At 40.4% G+C, this 18,370-nt stretch overlaps 1 long non-coding RNA gene across 1 annotated transcript in view; it reads right to left on the reverse strand.

Moving 5' to 3' along the window:
• Positions 1–18,370, reverse strand: part of LOC149744415 (uncharacterized) — a 302,003-nt gene that overhangs the window by 241,869 nt on the left and 41,764 nt on the right. The gene's annotated exons all lie outside the window — the stretch shown is intronic.

Genomic DNA, 18,370 nt, shown 5'->3' on the forward strand with positions numbered 1-18,370 from the left:
CTGCAGTCCCTCTCATAATAGTTTTGCTTCCCATCCCTGAAACTTTGGTATCTTGATTTTTAGAGGTTTTCGTACCATAGCGTAGATGGATAACTTCCCCAACACCAATGATCTCCCTCTGCATGTTAATAATAGAACACCCTGCATATTTGTTCAGTGAATGGCTGCCCAGTTAGAGACAAGTTCCAGCTTTCCACTGCCTCTATATAGAGTTATGTGCCATAGTTCTAGCTAATGAGGTACGATCTGAAGATCTGAAGGATGCATGCAACTTCAAGGTCAAATCCTTTCAAAAGGAAAATTCTTGAACTTCCCTTCCTTTCTTTCCACATGTGTGTGGGCTAGAATTCACAGGTATAAAGCAGATGAGCCAGTCCTGAGCATGCAGATGAGACCCTGAGGCATTACAGAGCTACAAGATAGGACAAGATTGACAGAACCCCTGGATAATCTTATTAAGCAAAGATACTTCGATGCCTTAAACCAACGGCCAACTCCGGACTCATGTGAGAGGGAAATAATTATCTCGTTCAAGCTATGATATTTGGGGCTTTCTTCATTACAGCAAGTTAGCCTGCACTGTAACTTAAAAAGGTACCCAAGGGAGAGATGCTCTCAGCTGAGAAAATGAAAATGGTCTCACTGCACTAGCAGACGAGGTCTGGTCACCTGGGGGTCCACATGTCACTGGACCAACAAAGAAGAATCGTCCAGTGACATGCATTTACTGCATTTACTGGGGTGATTAATACAGTTAAAGGGGAAATAGAGTAACTGCTAAATTGTGAAGATAAAAAAAAATGTCTGGAAAACTGGGTTGCCTCCCAAATCTACTATGACCGGAAAGAGTTGAGTTACCCACAGAGAGTAAACCCTGATTTGTTTATGTGCCATCTGAGGGAAAACAGGGCTTGGAATGGGTAGTGTAATGGTTAATTCTACGTGTCAACCTGACTGGGCCACAGGGTGCCAAGATATTGAGTCAAACATTATTCTGGGTATTTCCGTGAGGGTGCTTCTGGATGAAGCTAACATTTGAGTCAGTAGACCCAGGAAAGAAAACTGCACTCCTAAATGTGAGTGGTCCCATCTAATCAGCCCAAATGAAATTTTCAAAAGCTGCCTCCTTTCGGTTTTGCATAAGGGAACCCCTCCTGCCTGACTGTTGAGCTGGGATGTTGGTCTTTTCTGACCTTTAGACTCAGACCGGAACGTCAGCACTTCTTGTGTGCAGAGACGGTAGGGTCTCAGGATGGAATTTACACCACCTGCTCTCTTGGTCCTCAGGCCTTTGGACTTGGACTGGAGCCACACATCTCCTCTCCTGGGCCTCCAGCTTGCTGACTGCAGACCTTGGGACTTCTCAGCCTCCATCCTCGTGAGGGCCAATTCCTTATAACGATCTTGACCAATAGCTAGCTAGCTAGCTACCCAGCTGGATAGCAAGAACCAGATGCTATTTGTCTGTTGGAGAACCCTGACTAATACAGATAGTGAAGGGAAGAAGTTATAAACGCCCCCTATGTTCTCATGAAAGTTATATAGAAATATAGAAAAATAGGGCTTTAGAAACTATCAATATTTTCTTAATTTCTCTTAAGTATCCAATATCACTTCTTTATCTTTTCTCCCTTTTCTCTATTGCTTTTCTATAGGGTCTTCAGTTTTACAAGTAGTGGTTAACTTTATAATATAGTCCACAGCTTACAGGATGGCAGGGAGGAATGGATATCACCCAGAGATGTACGTAGGAACTGGTGAGACCTTGGATCTTCTGCCTGAATAGAGTATACTTTGTTGTCTACATGAGGAAGAGGTGCTGTTGGTTAGGTAAAAGCATGTTTCGTGTGTGTCTATTATTGTTCTGTTGAAATTTGAGGATGAGAAGCAGGTCATGTACGCTTTCTGACGGGACCAGGAGAATCGCAAGAATATGAACTGCTTCTCTCAACACCAATCCCACTGCTCTGCTGGCATCCCCTCCTGTACTGCCGGAGCTAAGCATCTGGAGCAACCTGCCTCTCCCAGACCGTCTTCCATCCACAGCTCTTTCCGTCCTTTAAAGTATGCCAATCAAATAACTCATTCAAGATTCTGATTAGAGGGGCTTCCCTGGTGGCGCAGTGGTCGAGAGTCCGCCTGCCGATGCAGGGCACAGGGGTTCGTGCCCCGGTCCGGGAAGATCCCACGTGCCGCGGAGCGGCTGGGCCCGTAAGCCATGGCCGCTGAGCCTGCGCGTCCGGAGCCTGTGCTCCGCAACGGGAGAGGCCGCAGCAGTGAGAAGCCCGCGTACCGCAAAAAAAGAAAAAAAAAAAAGATTCTGATTAGAAACGGATGGATGTGGGCAGATGCAGATCGCCCGTGAGCTGTAATCTGTAGAGGGACACTCTGGATTCAACAGATGGATGCCCTACTGGGAAGCTTCCTCATTTGGGCAGATGTGGCTTGGTTTTGAAGCCAGAAGGAAGGGGCAGCTTCCTGGTGGTGGCCGAGGCAGCAGCTTCCTCTGAGAGCCACCTTGAGGGGGGAAGCCCAACTCAAAACTTCAGTTTTCGTAATGCCGTGAAAGCCATGTAGCGCTTAGATTTATTTCTGTTTTTAAACTGCCCAGTTGGAGTATTCAAGTGTAGATAATAAGCAAGTAGCGTTATAATAGTACTGTGATTTTTTTATTGCCATCTCCTCTTTTTGATAATTTACTTGAGTAAGTAATCAAGATGACTAAGACATCTTTAATGTCAAACTTTCTGTAAATCAAAAGTGTAGGGAAGGTGTAGAAATCAGGAGAGAGGTTAGGACTAGTGAATAAAGAAGAAACAAATGGTTAAAGTTAAGAGAGTGACTAGAAAGGCCCAGAGAAGCCTACAGAGATAGAAAAGATGGCCCAGGGTAGAATTTCTGGAATAACAGTGGGAGAAAATTAATAACTAATAATAACAGATAAAGCAGGCAGAGATAGGAGGACTATCAAATTCTGTGTCAGGAAAGCCAGGGTGATGGATTTCTGCAAAAGTGAGGAGGGGCATTAGTGTCGGATGTCAAGGGCTTATCAAGGAGGATGAAAAATGGAAAAGGACCATTGTTTATGTCATTATACAATCACATGTGACCTTCAAGTTTGTCGATCCGTTGTTATGGACTTACGGTGGAAGGCAGATTGTTGAGGGTTAATAAATGAGAGGATGCAGCAGAAATGGAATATTTGAGGGTGTCAAAATATTCTCTTTCCAAAAGTTTTGTTTATTTAAAAGGCACATCAGAAGCCAGTTCCCTGCGGAAACAGCATGATCAGAGGAAAATTTCTATTCTATCTTATAGACAAAGGAGAGAGGCTAGTGGGGCGGAAGAAACTGAAAATGAAATCGAAAGAAATGATAATTAATATAGAAATGTTCAGAAATAATAGGGGAAAACTAGGATGAAAAGCTGAAGTTATGCAGATGATCTAATAAGAGCCCAGAAAAATCATTATTTCTTCCAACAAGGAATCATTTACTGTATAGGTTAGGAACATTAATTTAACCAAGAAATCTCTCATGACCAAGTTTCTCTACTTTCTCTGTTCATCAGAAAAAATAAAGAAACATAATTTTGTTGTTACAAAGATGTTAGGAGATTGTGCCTTACCATTCACATTCTGGGAGAACAAGAGTTCAGTGCCACTCTAGTCACAACTCAGAACAACTCTGCACCTTTTGGAAACATGGAATTGCAGAACGTTGCAGCTAGAATGGACCTTACAAGAGAATGTTGAGTTCTTTGCTCCTCATTTAAATTAAGGTTTTCAAAGAGGTCAGATGCAACATAAGCACAGGAATTCTAACTGAAACACAACCATAAAGAAAAAATTGTTGTCTCTTCCAGATACACTTCAGACGGAGTTCACATGAAGCCTGTGGTTCAAGGACAATTGTCTAAGTCCACACAAGTGAAGTTAATTGGCAATAAAATCTCTATTATGTATGTTTGATGGAAATGATCTGGGTGAAACAGAATATACCTGTATACTTCAGGACCAAACAAAATCATAGCACCCCTTGTCTTAGAACATTATTTCCCTCTTTTTACCTTGAATCATATAGGTTGATTATCCATACTGAATTCAATAAGCACTTTTCTCCCCATCATGTTGTCATCCATCTTCATGGTTTAGTTCTAAGTGAATGATTTAAAACATAATGTAGTTTCTCATAAGGGTAAAAATACTCTGAATCATCATTTTGGGGCCTTGAGGACAAAGAAGCCATCATGTTTGAGTTTCTCTGAGAACTGTTCTAAAAGCGGTAGTCTTAACTAAATTCTATATGGCAAATCCACAAATCAGGGTCAGCACAACAGACACAAACCACACACTAACAGAAATGTTGGAAAAGGCTGTCTCAGGCACCCAATCTTTCTACCATGGAGTTGCATAAGAATGGACCTTGGGGGAATTCCCCGGTGGTCGAGTGGTTAGGACTCTTCTCTGTCACTGCCAGAGCCCAGGTTCAATCCCTGGTGTGGGAACTAAGATCCTGCAAGCCATGTGGCTGGAAAAAAATAAAGAAAGAAAAATAAAAATTCTCCAGTCCTGCAAAAGTCACTTTAAAAAAAATGAAAAGAAATAGAAAAAAATTAAAAAAAAAAAAAGAATGGACCTTGGGCATGGACACTTCCTTACCGAGAGATAAGGAGCTCACACAGCTCGTGCTGGGCTTATCCCCTTGTGTGGAAACATCTTACCTTGTTTCAGGCTCAGTGAATACTCTTGCTCTGCTTAAGCCTGTGTGACATATGGTACCTGGACAACCCCACTGCTTTATCTATCCTCTGTGGGGAAGGGAAGCGTCCTTCCATTGTGCATGAGAGGCATGTACGTAGGTGAATAACCCTGTGTAGCTGTGGGAAGAGACCTGCTGGCCATGGGGGACCAACGCCCACTATTAAAGCTGAACTTTTGCTGTCTCTTCATGTAAGTAAAGCATTGCTCCATCCAGTGCTTGACTGCATTGTTTTCCTTGGCAACTTCCATACCAGATACAATGATCAGAAGTGTCTGGACTTCTATTCCTGGTGGTTGGTGTAGTGATGACCTTTGCTATTCTGCATGGAGTTGGAGCCCTCCCTATGGGAATGATAATCAATGCTCAACAGGAAAGAGATTCAGAGAAAAGAGAGTGTCACTTTCCAGTACTAGGATACATCTACCTGGCAACCTTCAAGTAACAGAGGTCTTTGTACATTTCAGAGACAATGGACCAATAGCAAATATAATTAACAACCTCGCATGGGAGACAAAATGTTAGTTGGCCAAAGGAAGTACACGCAGATTGCCAAGTCTCTGGAGATCTTAAGAGGCTTCAGGCTCTCTATTAATGGGAGTACATTATAATATTTAGCATTCATAGGCTTAAAAAAATGTTAATCACCTCGGTGACTGACAGCCTCTAAGATGATCCCCCAGTGAAATCCACCTCATCTCCTCCTGTTCATGCCCTTGTGTAAATTCCCTCTCCTTGAGCTCGGCCTGGACCTAGTGACTTGCTTTAATTGAGTAGAATACAGTAAAAGTAATGGAATGTCATTTCCTCAAAAAAGTAGTGGTTTTCATTTTGGTGCCCTTTTTCATTCCCTCCATGCTTCACTCTGAACGAAGCCAGGCGCCATGTTATAAAGTGATCCATAAAGAGGCCCATGTGGCACAGAACCATCTCCATCCAAGAGCCTGTGAGGACCTGAGACTCACAGGGGTGACTTTAGAAGCCAGTTCTGCTCCATCAAGACTTGAGATGTCTGCAGCCTCTGCTAACTGGTCAGAGACACACAGACACCCCTGTGCCCCATGCCTGACCTACCGGAAACTACCCAGGAACCATGTCTGCTTTAAGCTGCTAAGTTTGAGGGTAATTTATCACACAACAATAGATGACTCATACAGTCTCTAAATTTCTAATGTTAGATCTGTCCTTGGGATAAGTAAGGCATTTTATTTAACAGTGATTTGAATCCAGGCACTATCCTAAGTACCGCACAAATATTAACTCACTCAAGCCTTACAACAGTCCTTTGAGTTAGATTCTGTTGTTATTTATTTTTTTGTAGATGAAGGAACAAACCGCTTTTCCAATGTTCAGCACTTCAAGAGGTAAAATTTAGATCCACACTTTTAACTATGATGCTCTGCTGACTCTACAAGACAGTCAACGTTTGTTATTTTCATTGCTATTTAGACAGAAACCTCCCCCCAAATAAATTCCCTGCAACTGAAGTATTCTAGTCAAATAAGTAGTTCATGAGTGTCTCAAGCCAAGAGCTCTATCTGTATGTCTTGCCTCTACCAAGCACCTACCACATAGCATACATTCAGAAAATGTGGGTTGAAAAATATTGACTTAGGGGATGGGACAGCAGTAGGGTCATGCAGAGAAGAATCATCCCATGTGAAACGAAGCATCCCAGAGTTAATTTTACTGCTACTTACACTCCCTATAATTATTTCAACCCAGTCTGTAAAAGGAAGTCCAACCACGCATTTACACAGATACATTTTTCTAGCTGTTTCTCTTTACTTCCATCTTGTACCAGTTGGAAGGAAAGGTTTATCAGCTGGTCAATGACAAAGTAATTTATGAACAGTGGAAGTAATCTGGAGACACTGGACGCTCACCTGGGCGTTGGGAGACCTTACTTTGTTGTTAGTAATCACGCAATATCACACCTTCTGTATTCGTTTTTAAAGCTGAGTGAATTGGTCCTGAATGAAGCCTCATGAGATTGTTTTACAGTTAATACACAGAATTACCGTCAAGTAGAGGGAGCTTTACATGGGCATCGTAAATTATCAGTTCATCTCTGAGATGTCTCTCCATTTACAAATATTTCTTTTTAAAAATTAATACATATATATAAGTTTGGCTACGATGGAGTACAAAGGAAAGAAGAAAAAATTCAGTAGTGAAAAGTTCAGGGAGAAAACACAATGAAGCAAGAAGCCCGTGAGCTTAAAACAGTTCAAGGGAAAAGAGGCCGTATTGTTTGGATCTGAGTCACTATGGTAACTGCAAAAGGACCTGGTCCACAGAATTAAAGGAGCTCATTTGTGAGTCCCTAAGAAAAGCTGCAGATATGACTTCTTTCTTTCTCAGAGAAAGAGGGCAATTTCACAAAACAGAGTAGGGATGAGAGGAAACAAGAGGGCAATGAGATCAGTTCCCTCCACCCCAATCCACGTGGTACCACCTGAACTCACAGGTATTTGAACATCGAGTTTCCCTTACTAGGAAAAGTTCAGAGATAGTTCAAAAATGGTTCTTTAATCAACTGAAAAAGAACAATCCAATGTTTAGTTTTCACGACATTAAAGAAACACTGGAGAAAAATATAGATATGGAGTGTGTATTAATGCCAACATAATTACCAGTATATTCTGTGACTGGAAATATGGAGACTGCTTTTATTATTGAGAACTTACAGAGTGAAATATTTCAAAAGGGCCTTATTAGAGTATATCTTCACTTTCCATATTTTCTGCTATATTTTTGCACATCCCTTCAACACCTTTGTTTATTACCTGATTTTTACTAAAATACAATGTAGAGGTCACACATATGCATTGTTTTATACTAGTAATGAACCCCCAAAGTGGAAGAGAATATACAGCAAAAAGCAGAAGGGAGGGCTTCGGCTGTTAACAGAAGAAATGCTGTGCTTCAAAATTAAATACTGAATTTAGTTGCTAAATATTTTGTTTCTTGTCAATAAAAGCTTCCCTCCACTAGAGCAGTATTATAAGTAACTAATATTTGCTAATAATTTTATAAGTTTGGAAGTGCTTTCAAATTCCTTTTAATCCGTACAAAAGCCATGTGAGGTGTGAACTGCAGCTATCTCCTTGATGAGAAAAGAAGCTCAAAAAGCAAAATGGCTTGTCCTGGAACACCAGATTTTTCAGTATCAGATTTCATTTGTGTTTCTCACTGCACGCTGCCTATAATTATGTTGCTGAGGAATATGCGATGCTCAGGAAGAATCAAATCAAGGTAGCTAGTCACTAATAGTATATCGTTTCCTTGAAAAAGGTACTCCTGATATTAAATTCCCATAAAACTGTCATCACATGCAAAATATGCCCAATAGGTAAACAGGGAAAATAATTACACTGACTTCAACCCATATGACAAATGTATGTCTAGAGAGCAGAAGAAACATGTTTAAAAGAAATGTGGAAATGCCAGTAGATAAACCAAATTATGCAACTGCATTCAAAAATAAAGGCCCTTATGGCTATTTCTGTTTCCAGATATTGAAAAAAAAAAGTGGAAGTGCATTTTCATGATTTACTTTTAAATAAGATTGACACAAATGTGATGACTTGGGGACTTAGGGTAAAAATCATACCTAGGAAAAATGATAAATATGTTTACAGAATATCCTATACAATATAATTATAAGGAAACTATGGAATTTCTGATGTTTCTTTGTCATCAGCAAGAAAGTGGTAGGTGCCGTGGCTATGGTATCACCACACATAGCAGAGCATGCATATAAATGAGCACGCTTTTTTTAAACTTTTTATTTTGTATTGGTGTATAGTTGATTAACAATGTTCTGTTAGTTTCAGGTGTACAGCAAAGCGATTCAATTATACATACACACGTATCTATTCTTTTCCAAGTTCTTTTCTCATTTAGGTTGTTACATACTATTGAGCAGAGTTCCCAGTGCTCTACAGTAGGTCCTTGTTAGTTACCCATATTAAATCCAGCGGTGTGTACATGTCAATCCCAAACTCCCTAACTATCCCTCGCCCCCGACTCTTCCCCTCTGGTAACCATAAGTTCGTTCTAAAAGAGCATAGTTTTAAAGAAGATTTCAACTGTGTTTACTTTAAACATTCTAAATATTAGAATACTAAGCTCTTCAAGGAGTTTTTAAAAATCCTGGCAAAGCTACATGGAAGGCATGGAAAAAATACCGTACCGCTGAAAAAAGAAAAAAGCAAATTAAACGAGTCACTTTAGCCTTGACCTAAACTCAATGACAGGTCTGATATTCTGAATCTGTCTGGGAAAACTATATTCCACAACTGCTTGAAAAAGCTATGGGGCATCGTGATTTATAATAGCAGTTCTGAACAAATAAAACCCCCACGTTTTTACACTTGAGCAAAATTGGGCTTGGACAACAGGGAACCTGAAACTCATTTGGATTCACGCCGTGTTTCAAAAACACATCCCTAGGACCTCTTAGCATCCATCGCGGCCCTAACTGATGGGCCGGACCAAGTACTCCAAGCAGAGCTACACGTTGACCAGACTCTGCATGTTTAAAATCTCAGGGGCTGCATACTTGTACAGGCTAGCTTTTCTTTTTTTTTTTCGTTACGCGGGCCTCTCACTGTTGTGGCCTCTCCCGTTGCGGAGCACAAGCTCTGGACGCACAGGCTCAGCGGCCATGGCTCACGGGCCCAGCCGCTCCGCAGCATGTAGGATCTTCCCCGGGCCGAGGCACGAACCCGTGTCCCCTGCATCGGCAGGCGGACCCCCAACCACTGCGCCACCAGGGAAGCCCTATCTTTTCTTCTTCCAGTAGGACACCTGAAGGAGGCCGGGAGGCAGAGAATGACTGTAATCCAAGTTGGAGATCATAAAAGTATGAATTAAAGTTTCACTGCCCATCTGTGACATTACTTTTGAACTCACTCTGTTACTAAACTGATCACATATGGGTTTTCCCCAGTAGTCCAAATGTAATTCAGGAACAACAGCCATCAATTAACATTCATGCCTTGTACACAGATAAGAGAATGGAGCTCATTTTTACTTTGTGCCAGGAAGAGATGAAAATCTGCAGGCACTGAATTTCAGGAGCTTTAAAGTGTGTATCTTTTTCATATTCTCTGAATTATACTTCAGGACGTCTGAGACCCCCAGAGCTCAGCCTCCAATATCCCCTGAGACTGAAGCAGGTGTTGAATAGGGAAAATGCTCTCTAATAGCTTGGTCAACTGCACCATTCTATTCTTATTCTTTTCTTGGTTCATAATATCTATTTATTCCTGAAATACTCAGGCACAAATTGAGCTACATCGCTGTAAAAAATGAGAGAAAGAAAAGAACAGCCAGCTTCTGTCCCTTTACCAGGAGGGGTTACAACAGAACTTAATAGGAACACGACTGGATCGGGGCAGACAGGCTGATAAAAGGAGGTCTGATCCTCCATAGGCAGAGGCTTTTAAGCCCCACGTGGCACAGAAGGATATCAAAGTTTCCAGGCTGGATTCAGGAAATCCAGTTAACATTACCGTTTAGCCTGAACACATGGTTTGAATACAATAGATGGTTTTTATTTTTGTGTTATAAAGTCGTATATGGTATTTTGGGATTTGACCCAACTATTCAGAAAATTTTAACTTTTCCCATAAAAGTAAACTGACAGGGACTTTTCATTATCAATACTTTTCTAAAATGGATTAAACATTTCGTTCCCTAAATTATGCTGCATAGGTAATGTTTCTTTCATCTTTTTTCTTTATTATCACAAAACCTGTATAATTTTATCATCATACCAGAGCAGAAGAAGTTACTATTTCATGAAGATATAAGCTATCATGGTGATTTCAGCCTGAGCCTTGGAGAATTCTACGTACAAACAGATTTTTTTATAATAAAAGTGATTTTGTAGTAAAAATGATTCTGATAATGATGCATAATGAGTACGATATAATATTGATATCTAAAAGTCTTCGTTCCAAAGATTCTGCTCTTCTGAACTCCTCAGAAATCCTCAAGCCCAAGTTGTGTATATGCATTATTTGTATGTTTTAGTAACCAGATAATCTATGACTTTCCTACACAGGCAGAGGAAATGGGAATTATATAATCAGTTACCAAACTGGGCAAGTGATAACAAGCCTATACAGACCTATCAAAAGTGGTCTACTCCTTCTGCAAAGGAACATTTCCTTCTAATCAGATGAAGGCCTGGACCCCTCACATCCCTGTTCTTTGGCAGACTGACCTAGAGCAGCAGAAGGACTGTGATACACTCTGGCTGACAGAATGTTTCCCCAGCCTGGGAAGTTCCACTGGGCAGATCTACGGAGAATGTGCAGGTCACCACATTTCACGTACTGACGCTTAATGGAGTTTGGGTGGGTTTTTTTCATGTGAGAATTACTATGAAATTTTATTTTAGTGTTTTACGTTCACTCTGACTTGAATCTGTACAGATTTTAAACAAGAAAATATACCATGTATACTTTATTTCATGTTATCTGCTACATAGTTTTATTTTAACTTGGGGACTCACTCCCTTTATTCCATACATATTGTTTTCTTTGAAAAAATATATCATTTTCTAAGAACATCTCATATTTGCTGCCTTCATGGACTTTGTCCTGTCATTATTTCTACTTAAATTGCTCATCCCCAATCTTTACCCATTATAAGTCTTCCAAGAACCCGTTCATCTGCTAATTCCTCAATGATTACCCCAGACAGACAGAATCTCCCTCTACTCTGGGCTCAGAGCATTTGGAGCCACACTTGCAGCGTGTGTTACTTCTTGTGTCTATTTAGAGACTTATTCTCAAGATAATTATAGTACACAGGGTAAGAGGAAGAAGAGGGGTGATAATATATTCTCTCATCACCAGTAGGCGCTCAACGCACACCTACTAAATAAAAGTGTCCTGGCAATTAAGAGCAAGTCTACGTGTTCGTATATTTTTCTTATTAAATGCCATTTATTAACAATTGTAAATTTTTTCAGGAAAAATTCTAACAATGGCAACTCTTTTACGAATTTATTGTAAGCCCCAAAGTGGTATTTTGTCTTTAAAATCACTATTAAACATCCAAAGTTCTGTTAAAACTCTATGAGTACCAGAAACTACTGGCCAACATATGAAAATAAAAGGAAAGAATGCCATGACAAAGAGGAGGGATCAGACAGAGTAGGACACCAAAGGAAATCTACAACATCACAGGAAATGACACCTTGAATCTACTGCTCTCAAGCAAGGAGTGAATATTACAACCGTATCAAAGTAACTGATGTAGGCAAAATGAAAGGGAAACTAGTAGAAAAAACATTCACACAAAAATGGATTGACTCTCAATGGCGTTCATAAATGGTTTCATAACTTACAAACCATAATGGTGCACCTATACCCTCCACCAAACACAACATGGCAGGTTTAAAGTAAAAAAAGACAGTTCAGTTATACAAAAATGCACAATACAGGAGCCAGGTCACACAGAACAGAGTGAGCTAGATGGCTAACACTGTCGAGAAAAATCCTGCAGGGGAGAAATGGATTTGAATTCTTCAGGATAACCACCAAGTCAAAAGTCAGTCTAACCACAATTTTCTTTCTGAGACAGACCTGTTCTGCTGACACCAAGTTGTGCTGTGCAGACATCATTAATGAGCAATTTATTCAGATAAAATTATTTGCTCTATTAGGATATCCTTATTTAGGACTAATCCAAGATGGTTTTTTATCATAAATTTTGCCCTTCTGTGATTTCAAACTTATTTCAGGCATGTGGCTGCATAGAATAATTATAAAGGGCTTTATCTTAGAGCAAGTTAAAACCAGATTTTTATAGACCAGTATTTTGACTTCCTCTCCATTTTTAGTGGGTTTTCTTTCTTTTAATTTGCCTCTTCCCAAACCCACACCCAGCAGTACAAAGGCTGGAAATTCCCCTCCATGTCGATGCAAAAATTTTATTCAGGGGCTTGCCTGGTGGCGCAATGGTTAAGATTCCGCCTGCCAATGCAGGGGGCATGGGTTCGAGCCCTGGTCTGGGAAGATCCCACATGCCACGGAGCGGCTAAGCCCGTGTGCCACAACTACCGAGCCTGCATACCGCAACTACTGAAGCTCACGTGCCTAGAGCCCGTGCTCCACAATAAGAGAAGCCACCGCAATGAGAAGCCCGCGCACCGCAACAAAGAGTAGCCCCCGTTTGCCGCAACTAGAGAAAGCCCCCGCGCAGTGACGAAGACCCAACGCAGCCAAAATTAAATAAATAAAATAAATAAATTTATTAAAAAAAATTTACTCAGACATTTGTGAATTCTACGTCTTCAAGCTTAGCCTAGTTGGTTGAGAAAGCTAGTTCTTGGCTTCCTTCACCATTCCTCACACTTGTGGTGCCTTCCAGCTGTACTCCAGAGTAGCTGTCTCATTCTTCTTGAGTTGGGGTAAACATCTACATAACAAGAGCAAAAAGATCTAACAAAGGAGCGGAATTGTTCAATTATATGTTATCAAAGTCCAGTTAGGGGGAACAGAGTATATCCAGTAACATAATTCTTAAGAGGTCAATTGGGAGAAAAACATCATGTTTTCTACTAAATGCAACCACTTGCAAAATCTTGTATGTTAGCCCTGCAGATGTACTTCCTTTTAAAATAGCTCTCTGGGGCTTCCCTGGTGGCGCAGTGGTTGAGAACCTGCCTGCTAATGCAGGGGACACGGGTTCGAGCCCCGGTCTGGGAGGATCCCACATGCCGCGGAGCAACTGGGCCTATGGGCCACTACTACTGAGCTTGCGCGTCTGGAGCCTATGCTCCGTCACAAGAGAGGCCATGATAGTGAGAGGCCCGTGCACCGCGATGAAGAGTGGACCCCGCTCGCCGCAACTAGAGAAAGCCCTCGCACAGAAACGAAGACCCAACACAGCAAAAATTAATTAATTAATTAATAAACTCCTACCCCCAACATCTTCTTAAAAAAATAATAATAAAATAAAATAAAATGGCTCTCTGTAGAATTTAGCAGTTAAAACAAAAACAAACTGTAAACCAGATAGATTTCTCACTTTAGGCTCTGTATACCACCAGTTATTTTGTTCCATTTTATGATTATACACATTTGGGTTAGGTATCAATGGCAATAAAATCTTGCATTTTACAGATCCTTCCAGGAGAATGTGGACTATGGTTGTAAATACTTATTTATAGAACACAGTGCCTAAAGGAAATTTTCCCCAGGTCCCCAGTACACACTAAATAAACTTTACATTAAAGCTCTAGGGTCAAAAGTGGGGAAAGAAATAGCCTTTCTTGAGTTGTTACAGGTGCTAGGCCTGGAATCTTGGGTGCTTCGTGTCGGTTTCAGCACTTGACCCTCTAAGCCCAGAAGGAATCGGTCATGGTCATTGTATAGAGGCCTGGAGATTGATTTTCCCAAGTCATCCAGCTAGTCACTGACACCATTGAGTCTGATGGCTCCAAAGTCTACGTGCTTTCTACCACAAAAATGCATCTATTTATCAAAGTGGAGGATGAAAAAAGATAAGCTTTGGGTACAAAAAGGCAAGAGCAGGTTTCCTTTGCAAAATTTATTTTGGCTTAAAAGCCCACATATCTTCCCAGATCTAAATCAAATACCTCCTGACCATCCTCTTCCCTTTTCTGAGTCACTAACCAGAAGTGATCTCTCCCTCCTAACAGTCTGCAAATATGTTTTCATCTGACAAATCATTACTACACCAAACTCACGGGACGGCGCTCAACACCAGGGCGTCCCTTTTTACACTCACACCTATTTCTTAGTTTAATGGTCAGAATGTCAACTGATCAAACGTCCAGGCGAGTCCCCCTGGCCAGAGCTCAGTGGGAATAAGACCCCGGGGTTACTGGTAATGTCTCTGCGTATCCTAATTACTGTCCTGAGTCCTCTTTCTCCCTCCAGAAAGAAATGGAATTTGGAAGCGTTTGCTCAAAATAATAAGAATAGTGATTCGATAAATCTCATAAGTACTTACATTTCTGTGCTTCTCAGTCTGTTCCAGAGTTCATCATCTGTACATATGCAAAGTGCCAGAGAGCTCTGTGGGGCCCGGGAACTCAGGGAGCCCAGCGTCCACACCACGGGGAGGGCCCAGGGCGGGTAGCACGGTCAGAGCAGGAACCAAGGCACAGAGATTCTGGACAGACGGGGCCTCAAACAGCCCTGCAGTTTCTCTGTGTGACCAGGGACAGGTAGGAAGCGGACGTATTGGATATATGTCAGAAATGACCTGGATGGTGAAGACCAGGGTGATGACAGCTCTCCTCAGCAGACAAGTAAGCAAAGATTGAGCGTCAGCTCTGTTGTCCCCAGTGCCTCACCAAAGCCCTGTCCCTAAGTTCCCAGAACATACACTCAATCCTTGGATGAAAGGAAAGAGGATTCTCCAATTTGACTGAATGTGTCTGCTGGGGAAAAGGAACTAGCTCAAAGTATACACAGAAAAATTAAAACCCACATTGCATATATTGAGTTATAAATGCTTTATACGAACTAAGTCAAGCCTCAGAAAAAGCTACTGATATTATTTTTATTGCTAATTTGTACACGTGTAAACAGAGGCATTTTACAGAATAGGAAACAAGGTTGAATAATTTGCCTAAAGTCACACAGCAAATAAGTGGCAAAGTTAGGATTTGACTCAGGCAGAGTCACTATTTATTATCAGCATCACCAATAACATAAACTACATAACTGTCACCTTTTGCAAGTATTAATTCATAGTGCTGTTTACCAAACATTGACAATAAATTCCTAGTTCATAAAACTTAAAAAAAAACTATAGTAATAAGTAACGTCATAGAAACGTTAAAAAAAATTGGCTGATGAGGTCCATTTCCCCCTAAGTAAATTAAACTAATTAGAAGCATATTCATGCATCATGTAGCATTCACTAGAAAAATCAGCAGCCAGTAAAAATGTGTATTATTGATATATTCAGTAGTATTTTGTAATAACTACAATCCATTAGTTTGACTTTTTTAATGAATATAAAAAGAAAGTATTAGTAATATACCAATCTTTATTACAACCTCTCAACCCATCCACATAAGACTATATTTAAAGATATGGTTTTATTTTCTTCCAGGACAAGAAAGTGATGTTCTTTATTTAAAGCTTTATTTTTCAGATCAAGATAATTTAGCTCTTGTCATTGACCATCTCTCTTTTAGAAAGAAAAGGAAGAAGTAAGATCCAGCTTTAGAAAGCCCTGATCATTTGGTTTCAAATTTACACTAGAGAAACCACCTACATCTAAATGGAAATGTGCAATTTTTTTCTGAATCGTTGGTATCTTTAGCAAAATTAGAGTTAACCAGTATGAAAACTCTGCTACTCAAAACCACAGCTAACACAAACCTGAAGTATGTTTCTTTGTCACCAACTTGAGTCAGAATTGCCTTAATTGCATTAGAATCTGAAATTTCAATTAACCTTATATATTTTTTAACTATCACTTCCCATTTTCTCTTCCCTAACCTTTCCATAGTTAATGATGCACAAGAATCCTATTCCTTACACAAACTAAAATATAAATATGCAAGAATCCCATTAAAAACTAATTGGTTGGGGGCTTCCCTGGTGGCGCAGTGGTTGAGAATCTGCCTGCTAATGCAGGGGACACGGGTTCGAGCCCTGGTCTGGGAGGATCCCACATGCCACGGAGCAACTAGGCCCGTGAGCCACAACTACTGAGCCTGCGCGTCTGGAGCCTGTGCTCCGCAACAAGAGAGGCCGCCATAGTGAGAGGCCCGCGCACCACGATGAAGAGTGGCCCCCGCTTGCCACAACTAGAGAAAGCCCTCGCATAGAAACGAAGACGCAACACAGCAAAAATTAATTAATGAATAAACTCGTACCCCCAACATCTTCTTTAAAAAAACAAACAAACAAACAAAAAAACAATTGGTTGAGCTTCCCTGGTGGCGCAGTGGTTGGGGGTCCGCCTGCCGATGCAGGGGACACGGGTTCGCGCGCCTATCCGGGAAGATCCCCCATGCCGCGGAGCGGCTGGGCCCGTGAGCCATGGCCACTGAGCCTGCGCGTCCGGAGCCTGTGCTCCGCAACGGGAGAGGCCACAGCAGTGAGAGGCCCGCGTACCGCAAAAACAAACAAACAAACAAACAAAACCAATTGGTTGAGGTGTGGATTTGGTCATTATTTAAGTCATATGCCTTATATTGAGTGGGATGGATACCCCATCTCAGTAACTATAACCCAGCCCTCTATTATGGGGCCTTGATTTCCTGATGAATAGAAGAAGTAAAGCTCTCCTAGGAAGGAAGAAAAGAGTACAAGAAAGAGAAAGCTAGCTAATAAAAAACCAGCTACAAGCTAATAAAAAGACTGATGAAACTATTATACAAATGGAATATTGAAGGTTTGCAAAATACATTTTAAAAACTATTCAATCATCACAAAATAAAACAAAGAGAAAATATATTAAGCTCTTAAATACATAGGACTTTTCCAAAATGGTGCAATAGTCGTAATTAAATGAAACAAATTAATAAATTGAATATAGACATTTTATGTGTTATTTTCATGATAGTAGTGGAGAAAAATAATAATCATAATGGGTAAAATGAGAAATCTGTTGACCTTATGAAAACGAAGGCTGGCATTTTTAAAGTTACATGTTCTTTTTCCTATTTTAATTTAACACTTGGAAAATGCTCAACACGTGTGAGGTTTTTGCAGGGTTTTGCGATAATACTAATCCTTAAGGAGCTCACAGTCTTGCTTAATAAGCAGTCCTTTTTTTTCTTCTCCAGAATAATACCAATAAGAATTTATTTTTAGAATTAACTAACCAAATATCAAAAAGGTTACCTTTTGTTCATAAGTCCATAAAGGATTTCAGCTTACCGTCTTTGTATTTCCACCAATAATCCTCTGAAATGAACTTCTTTTGAAGGCATGCTATTCTACTTCTAGTTTCTATTTTGTAACTATCCCCAAGACAAACAAATATTATCTGAATTTAAAAGGTGTTGATTGACATAAACACTGCCATTAACACTGGTCAACAGAATTAGGGAAACTGAGTTGGGTGCATTTCTCAACTTTATACTTTTCTGTTGTTTGATTTGATATCATGTGTATATATTACCTGTGTAATTTAAAAAGAAGTATTTTATGGAGGAAAAACAAAAAGAATCTGTTCGTGTAGGCACCACCAACCTTAACACTTTTCAGCTGTGTTCAGAATCACCTTACCATGGATGGAATCCGGGTAAGCTGCTTTGCCACTAGCTTTGACAGTGGAAGAATACAATGGATTTTGAAAATAGTGAGCTCCCCGTAGCTTGCAACAAGAGTTTTGCTGGTTGGCACCTTCAACATGGTGGACAAGCTCTGGTTTCTCTGAACTAGTGCTTATTGACCACTCACTACATGCAGAAACTGATCTAACAACTTTATACTAATGAACTCATTTCATGTTGAGTTTCTATGTATGATATACAGTTAAGGGGGTTTTCTGTTTGGGGGGTTTGTTTGCTTGTCTTCTGTCTCAATCATTTTCCTGTTCATTGTTGTTCATGTGTCACTGAATTCACATTTTGTGTCTCAGAATGATTC

The sequence above is a fragment of the Delphinapterus leucas genome, chromosome 21, assembly GCF_059928025.1.
Source record: "Delphinapterus leucas isolate spDelLeu-1000000601 "Yukka" chromosome 21, BTC_Dleu_Yukka2, whole genome shotgun sequence".
In the NCBI taxonomy this organism is placed as follows: domain Eukaryota; kingdom Metazoa; phylum Chordata; class Mammalia; order Artiodactyla; family Monodontidae; genus Delphinapterus; species Delphinapterus leucas.